The sequence below is a fragment of the Pygocentrus nattereri genome, chromosome 1 (assembly GCF_015220715.1).
Source record: "Pygocentrus nattereri isolate fPygNat1 chromosome 1, fPygNat1.pri, whole genome shotgun sequence".
In the NCBI taxonomy this organism is placed as follows: Eukaryota; Metazoa; Chordata; class Actinopteri; order Characiformes; family Serrasalmidae; genus Pygocentrus; species Pygocentrus nattereri.
Genome location: NC_051211.1, coordinates 34952222 through 34961575, shown reverse-complemented (window position 1 = coordinate 34961575; position 9354 = coordinate 34952222).

The window sequence follows — 9354 nt, the reverse complement described above, 5'->3', positions numbered from 1 at the left end:
CTAATGGTGATAGTCTACAAGGTTGTCCTTTAGAGTGAAAGTTCGTCCAATAATTTACCTGATTTTCCCCTTTAACCCAAAGCCAGTCAGCCAAAGCATGATTGGTGCCTGAAATTTGTTCCTTTTTTTTTCGAGCTGCCAAGCTAATGTAACTAGCTAACAAGAAATGGAATTATCATTGTCATTGTATAATTGCATGCTTAAATCATTATGCCCTAGCCTCAAACCGTGTTAACTAATGTCTTACAAAACAGATAGTTCCGGTCCTAAAATCTGGTTGGCTGAGCTGCGTTTGAAGCTGTTGTAAAATCCATGATACACTATATTGCCAAAAGTATTCAGTCACCCATCCAAATAATTGAATTTTTTTGTTCCAGTCACTTCCATGGCCCCATGTGTATAAAACCAAGCACCTAGGCCTGCAGACTCCTTCTGCTAACATTAGTGAAAGAATGGGTCGCTCCCAGGAGTGCACAGAGGTTGCCAACTTTCTGCAGAGGTCAATCGCTACAGACCTCCAAACTTCATGTGGCCTTCAGATTAGCTCAAGAACAGTGCAGACAGCTTCATGGAATAGGTTTCCATGGCCAAACAGCTGCATCCAAGCCTTGCAAAGTGTCAAATGCGGTCGTGTAAAGCGCTGCTACTGGACTCTAGAGCAGTGTAGACGTATTCTCTGGAGTGATTAATTATGCTTCTCCCTCTGGCAATCTGTCAGATGAGCCTTGGTTTGGCAGTTGCCAGGAGAATGGTACTTGTCTGACTGCATTGTGCCATGTGTAAATTTTGGTGGAGGGGGGATTATGGTGTGGGGTTGTTTTTCAGGAGTTGGGCTTAGACCCTTAGTTCCACTGAAAGGAAGACTTTATTTACATTTATGGCATTTTGCTGACGCTCTTATCCAGAACGACTTACAATTTGATCATTTTACACAGGTAGGCCAAGGTGGTGTTAGAAGTCTTGCCCAAGGACCCTTATTGGTATAGTGTAGGGCGCTTGCCCTGGTCGGGGATTGAACCCCAGTCTACAGCGTAGAAGGCAAAGGTGTTAACCACTACACTAACCAACCATGCTTAATGCTTCAGCAGACCAACATGACTGCACACCAGTGCACAAAGCAAGGTCCATAAAGACATGGATGAGTGAGTTTGGTGTGGAAGAACTTGACTGGCCTGCACAGAGTCCTGACCTCAACCCGACAGAACACCTTTGGGATGAATTAGAGCGGAGACTGCGAGCCAGGCCTTCTCATCCAACATCAGTGTCTGACTTCACAAATGCACTTCTGGAAGAAAGGTAAAAAATTCCCATAAACACTCCTACATCTTATGGAAAGCCTTCCCAGAAGAGTTGAAGCTGTTATAGCTGCAGAGGGTGGGCCGACATCATATTAAACCCTATATATTGAGAATAGGATGTCACTAAAGTTCATATGCAACTCCAGCTCGAGAAAGGGGCGCTGCTGGAGTTGTGCTAAAGGTTTGTGCATTCAACAGTGCTCTGTTATTATTTGTTGTGTTCTTTGACAAAAAGTTAACAAAATTCATGAAATGACTGCATATACAGCAACGTGTGACCGAACATTCTCCTCATTTAGCGGTTCGTGGTTGCTTGGCAACGATACCATAGTGTAAAGGAACTACATTTTTTGGTGGAATACTTGTTTATGTTGATTATTATTAATAATAAGTTATTTCCTGAAAAAAATTTGTACTTTATCATGTTTTATTTTGCTGCCATTTTATAAAAGCAATAAGCCACTTGAGGCTGTTTGTTACTGCCATTTTTTCACAGCGTCATGTTGTGCCTAAGAACATCTTTCCAGTGATAAAATCGCTGTAACACATGGCTTCTCGGGGCTTATTGCTTTAATAGACATGCTTATGTAGTTCCTGACATGTTAAAATGTGCGGTTATCTGTTTAAATGAAAGTATACAGTATAGCTAAAACAGTAGTAGCAGCAATCTTGAAGCCTGAATTATGTCTTCAGTTTTGTCGTTTTTATACATCACAGTGTCAGAATCCATGTAAGCAAGTCTATTTGAAATTTGACTTAACTTTACACACTTCAAGGCAAGCATGTAATAACTTAGACATACAGTTTGCACAAGGCTAATTGGAGAGTAGCTCCACCTTCAAATGCATCTGGAATCAATCCCAGAACACCCTTTAAATCATTAGCGTCCTCTACACTCTAATATCAGCCCATCAAGAAAACTACCTTTAATGACGGTTGTATACCCCAACAGGCAGGAACCAGAAGAAGCTTTTAGGGGTTTCCTTGGAATTTTCTTGGCGTCTTACCCTCATATTATTATAAAAACAGTGCAAAACTAAAGCTGCAAATTTTGGGCATGAAAACGTCCTGGATTAACTACATTTGAGGTAAGAGGAACACAGGCATTTAGTTGTGGACACAAAACTTGTATATTCTCCATTGAAAAGCACTGAAAATGAAATGGGTAATGTGCTGTACATGAGCCTGAAGTTGCCAAGCATCAGCTCACTGGTTATAAAGCTGCTGAGCACTGGGCTGTGGAGCAGTAGAAGTTTGTTCTTGGGAGTAAAGGAGCTACATTCAATACCTTGGCGATGTGTTGCAGTGGTGTAGGTGATCCCGAACTAATCATCCAATATCAGCATCTGACCTCACTAATGCTCTTTTGGATGAAGGCTATGAACTATTAACTTAGTATCATATCTCAAATGCAAAGACTAAATGGGACATTTAAGTTTGTTTTTTGGCCAAACTATGGATTCAAATCACATTAAACAGGCAAAGCATTATCCGAGGAAGTTGTATGTGCCTGTGTTTCCTTGTGGACATGTTGTGGCCTGAATAAGAATGACCCTCTTAAAAAGGGTGTGTTCTTCTCTAGTGTATTCTTCAAGAATTCCAGAGACAGGGTTTATCTGGGGGCTCAAACGTGTTGACAGAAAGAGGGAGATAAAAACAACAGCTGTTGCAACAAGGCAAACCAATGAAAATGAGTGTGTGTTACTTTCTGCGTGTGTGACTGGGTCAGTTATGAAGCTGTACTAGTTTATCAAAGAGGAGAGGGGACACGCTTATGTAAGCTGTTATGAGGGGTGTTGGGGGATCTGCAGAAGGAGATAATGAAATCTACACCTCAGGGATTTCATTCTGAACAGAACACTTCAGCACCAGGCCAATGAGAGACAGACAAACAGACCGACAGAAGACTGCATATTATACTCTCATGGTCCTAGAGACCTCAGACCACATTTAACAGCTCAGAAACATGATTTTTGCTTTAAACTTGGCTTTTCCTAATTCCATGCAACTTAGTAGCTTTTTCCCAATTCCGTACGACATGGTATAAACACTATATTGACTTGATGATGTTTCAGAAGTGCTCAATGTTTTGTCTTGGAGGGTGCCAAAGTGCCGTATTTGTGGTGGGCTGAGGACCAAGAAACAAACGGTATACAGATGCATGAAAAAGTCTGAGCACACCTGGTCAAATCACATGTTTTTGTTCATTTTAGAGGTCAAAATAAGTTAACACACATCACATTTAAACATTTTAATGCACAGTTTCTTTCTGAATTGAATGCACAATGTGCTGAATTTAACATATTGGGAAAACAAACAAATAAGCACTAAAAAAAACTTGGCCTGTGCAAAAGTTATGGCAGATTTCAGATATTATGTTAAAAGCAAAAATAATTAACAATAATTTAGTTAAATTCACAAATAAATACAAATTGTGCACTAAAATGGTTAGAAAATGCCGTACCTTTGTTAAATCTGTGCATTTGTAGAGGAGTTGTAAACTTATTTTCACTTAGAAATAAAGAAGGTAGCAAATGAAGTAGGTTTCAACTTTTGTGTTCAAAATTGTATTTTTTAACCTTACTTCAAAATATAAATTGGGAAGGAAACTAAGAAAATAATAAGTTACATATAGCATAGAAGTGTTTACTCTCTTATTGGGAGACGGAGTGGACTTTGGTTCACTTTCTGGCTGGCCAAATCAAACTTCAACATTCACTGCCTGTCAGACGTTTTGCAACACTGCGCTTTATTTGTTATATTTTCCAAGTGGTGTTTGATTGCCACTGTTACTTTTCAATTTTCTAGTAATGTTCCCTCACAATGTTGTGTGACTTTTGATTACCTCATGCACAAATGGGCAGAGAATATATTAATAATATAGAAAATGATATTAATCAGTAATACCTTATTTCACTACCACCTGTCAGTGAGCCAGTTCAGACACCCTCTCTGATACGGTATCTCACTTGCAAATATGTCTCGGTATGGCAGAAAAATGCACTTATTTCCTATTTCCATTGTCTAACATAAAGCAGCTATGTGCTCATTATTTGAGTATATTTATCTTCAGCACTCCTGTTCAAACTGTCTTCCTTAATATGAACAGCAGGTTTTGCTTAATCAATGATTTGACAGTCCAAACTACCATTAAATGTGCATATTGAAGCTCAAACGTGGTTTGGGTGCTGATGAGTGCTGACCCAAGGTAGGTGGCCACTGACAGTTATTTCTCCAGTTTAGCAGGTTTTGCAAAGCACTTTGGTAAAACCTAAACAGCTTTTTATTTAATATGACAATATGAAAGGCTAGTTGTTACCAAAGATTTGATGCCCACTACTGCTTTAGTTTGCAGGTTTTGTATGTATTGGACAGGGGGCTTTGCGTTTTAATGCTCGCTCCTGTTCTCAGGAGGTATTTTGGCCTCTGTGTCCAGTTACATGACCAAAACATTCTAAGCTCATGTTGTGATTCTACCTGATTGGTCTGACATGTGCAGATTCCTTCAGTCTTCTATAATTAGCTGGCTGTGGTACAAGGAGTGTAAACACTTGCCTTGGCATAGGAATGGGTACATGCTCATCCGTTACAGGCTTTCCTGGGCCTTTGAGGCTGGGGCTACATCGTCCAATGGTGTGCTGACCATGGGCTTGACATGTGCATACAGAATGTGTTTCTTGTTTACAGTGTGTATTGCTGTTCTCAGTGTTGCTAATAACTCCACTGTACATTGCCCAACACATGGTTTTCCTTTTTTGGGTTACATGCAAAAGCAGCAGGTGCCTGAGGAAAAAAAGAGTTGGAGCTTTGAGGTCTCTGTCCAATAAAACACAGACCACGCCTGTGCAATGTGTTGCCCATGTGGTCAGGGTTTGCGGGGCCATGTTGTCAATAGTTGGTGTTTTTGTGCCGCAGTGCTGTTTATGTCTGTGTTGGTTAACGTGATGTCTGGTTTTAGAGTTGGATGAGGTTTCACCTGCTCTTGGCAGGCTATGTCCCTGTGCTGTTGGTGTGTGCTGGACATGCTGTTGTCTATGGCTATGTAAATCATTTAAAAAGGCATTTGACTACTCAGATCTGTGGGAGCCTCTGCTCTTTTTCAAAATTTCTCCAAAATTTCTCCATAATCTCAAATTTTCTCCATAGTTCAGAGGTTTAGACATTAACATAGTCATTCTTAGATGTTTCATATGAAATGGTTAATTGTAGAGAAACTCAGTCATGCTGGCTTTCTTTAAAACACAGTGGCTTGTGAATGCAATTATCCCATTGATGCTATTTTTGACCAGTGTCTTCCTTATTGTGGAATCATCCACATTGACCATAACTGAGGCAAGTGAGGCCTGCAGTTTAGATGTTTATCTAGGTTTTTTGTGACCTCCTGGATGAGTCGTCAGTGCTCTCTTGGTGAAATCTTGGTAGGCCAGCTGCTCCAGGGAAGTTTCTCCACTGTTCCAAGTTTTCAGTTTTTGGCAATACTGGCTCTCACTGTGGTTTGCAGGAGTCCCAGAGCCTTAGCAATGGCTTTGTAACACTTTCCAGACTGGCAGATTTCCATTTCTTTGCTTTGCATCTGTATTTGAATGTCTTTAGAACATGACATCATGTTCTGCTTTTTGCAGCCTTCTAGTCTAAAATTAAAAGTACTTTGATGATCTGAAACATTTAAGTGTGACAAATGCAAAAATCGAAGAAATTGGGAACGGGGAAAATACTTTTTCACTGGTCATTTATTTACTGATGACCAGTGAACCCACATGCTTTTTTTATGTACTTTTGGTAGTAGTAAAATGGTGCTAAATCTGGAAAAGAAATTCAGCAGAATTCTCCTCTAAATCACCACTGACAAAAATGGATCATTAATGCAATGTCCTAGAGCAGTGACATTTGGTTGCATTAAGATGAACCGGGGCTCCCGAGTAGCGCAACTGTCTAAGTGTTGGCCCTATCATCAGGCGATCCAGAGTTCCATCCCGGGTGATGCTACAGCCATCTGTAACCGGACGTCCAAGAGAGCACAATTGGCCTTGATCTTTCTAGGTGGTTAATATGGGGAGTCCTAACCAGCGGGTGGAATTGGAGACGACTAAACAGGGAAGAAAAGTGGGTAAAAAAACAAAGATGAATCAGACTGATTTTCCATGTCTTTAAATAATGAAAACTTAAGGTGTAATCTCAGAATAGTTTGATGTGAAAAGGTACATCGTAGAGAACCTTAATAACTCAGATTTCATTACAGTGGTGCTGATAGGATACAGGGGTTTTGATGGGTACAATGCAAATATAGCCATTTTATTCACAATGTTAAATGACCAGTGAAATAGGATGCAAGTAAAATAGTGTTAAATGTGAAATAATAAAGAAAAAATAAAAACTATTTAATTCCACCCATTTTTCAATGTTTCTGACTCAGTAAGTTTCTCCAGAATAGAACATCCATCCATCCATCCATCCATTTTCTAAGCCGCTTCTCCGTCAGGGTCGCGGGGGGGTGCTGGAGCCTATCCCAGCAGTCTTCGGGCGGAAGGCAGGATACACCCTGGACAGGTCGCCAGTCCATCGCAGGGCAGACACACAGACACAGACAGTCACTCACACATTCACATCTAGGGACAATTTAGCACGTCCAATTGGCCTGACTGCATGTCTTTGGACTGTGGGAGGAAACCCACGCAGACACGGGGAGAACATGCAAACTCCACACAGAGAGGACCATGGCCGCCCAGCCGGGGACAGAATAGAACATTTCACATCAAACCACTCTGAACAGCTTTGTTTATATGTGAATGATTTAATTACGCAGAAAATGTGAAAAAGTGGTCGTTTTCCTCTTTTTAGTGGGTGGATCTTTAAAGTAAATGTAATGGGTGCGTGCAAACCTTTTTTCAAGTCTAAAGAACATTCATATAATGCTTTACACTAACAAAAGATTTTTCCTAGAGCCATACACCCTAGTCAAGAACTTGCAAACTTTATTTTTAAAGTGTTGTTTATTTGCATTACTCCCACAACTTGGATTGATATTAACCTTACTTACCTCATAAGGCTAGAGCTTTACTGTCCACCTAACAGGCTGGACGATTGCATTTGGAATCACTTTAAACTTCAAACATTGCTTTAAGCAAAGAGCAGCCCACAGAACTCCTACCATAGGCGCACTTTGTAGGCGTACAGTTATGGATCAGAGTCTGTCTGCTGCACATTTTATCAGCCCACTCTACCCTTTCCATCAATGCAAAAAAGGGACCACCACAGGACCACCACTGACTAGTTATCATTCTGATGGGGGACCATTCTCTCTGGCATTTTAAAACACCACCCTGATGGAACCAGCTGAAACCCTAAGCAGTGATACTCCATTTGTTCCTGTGCGCTGCCATATAATACAGTTCACACACAGGTGGTGACCCATAGATGTGTGTGTGCGTGTGGGTGTGTGTGTGTGTGTGTGCGTGCATGCGTGCGTGCGTGCGTGTGACAATTTTCCTGAATTCATGGTTTAAATGCACCGTGACTGTCATTAAAAACATGCATAAAACTATGTAAATCATGTAAATGTAAATCTGTTTCCATATTTTTCATATTTAAACACACACACACAACAGCGGAGGTGCCACAAAAGATGAGGAATCCTCAAATAAAAAAAGTAATATCAGTTAAGTATCAGACATATTATAACTTTAATATCATAAATGTAGTCTTTATTTAAATATATTGAAGACATAGAGATGTGCACTGATTGTGTTGAATTGAGTCTCAGCTGCTCTCCTGTGTGTGTGTGTGTGTGTGTGTGTGTGTGTGTGTGTGTGTGTGTGTGTGTGTGTGTGTGTGTGTGTGTGTGTGTGTGTGCGCGTGTGTGTGTGTGTGTGTGTGTGGAGGACTCATTGGGTCAGAATGGTATTCAGACAACCTCCCCGACCCTTCAGCCCCCAAAAATCCCAACCCCCACATCCAGCCATGCGGAAGTGGGTCACCTTTGTGGGCTGAAAATGGACTTATTCATGGGCTTTAGGACTTAGGACTGGACCTTCAAATTCTGCCAGTATTTCAGCTGCAACATTGCATACTGCACACCTGCAATTAAGCAAACATCTGTGAACTAAAGAAACAGACTGTTTCTAAAATACAAAATTCTGTATTGCTAAGAATAGTGCAAGTATAGTTTTTTATTTTTATCTATCTGCTCCAAATTAACCTTAAATTCTTAATTTCTTATCCCTTTTAAAGTGATGGTGGATTCATGCTGTCTGACTGTCTGAGACAATGATCTTCTATTTTGAGAGGAGGCTGCAGGGTATGGACTCTCATCACTCCCAGCCTTTCAGAAGGGTGTTAAATGTAAGAGGTAGATAATGATAGGTATTGTCGGTGTGGCTCTGACTCAGGGCTCAGATTATGCAGACAGAGACGGCGATTCCGTATAGTTGAATTTGTTCCTTGTACTTAAGTGCAATTAAGGTAACTTTTTGTATTTTACTGAGCATTTTCAAATGATATCTTCATTTCTGCTCCAGTATGTGTGAGGACGGTTATAGGTGCTTTGCTCAGTTCCACTGCTTTTCATATTAGTTAATAATCCCCTATTTAGGGTTTTAGTGCTATTCTGCCCTGTTGGTTCACTTCTGAGCTTCAATGTTTTAGTTTAGCCCAAAAAGATCCAAACTTTCTTAACAAACTTCACCTGCTGTGCTGATTGAGAGATGCTGGATGTAGAAAGCAGTTCTTGTTTTTAATCCGTACGTTATGTTGTTTTTTTTTTTTTTTAGTGCTTTCCCTTCTAGTTGAGACTGTTTTTCAATGAAGGCAATAACTCTTTTACAGCAGGGTGGGTTTGGCAGTTCTTCAGGGTGGCTCTGATTCATCCGGAGCTACGTGCGGGGGGGCACGAGCTGAAGAGCGTGCTCATTATATTATTCCTAATATTAATGTTGTGTTAAATACCAGCGTGTTATACAGCAAGGTGTCCAGGCGACCCTTTTAGATCACGTGAGCTCTGAAGCATCGATGCTTTTAGGGTAAAATGTTGTGGAATGTTGAATAAATTATTTATAGTAAG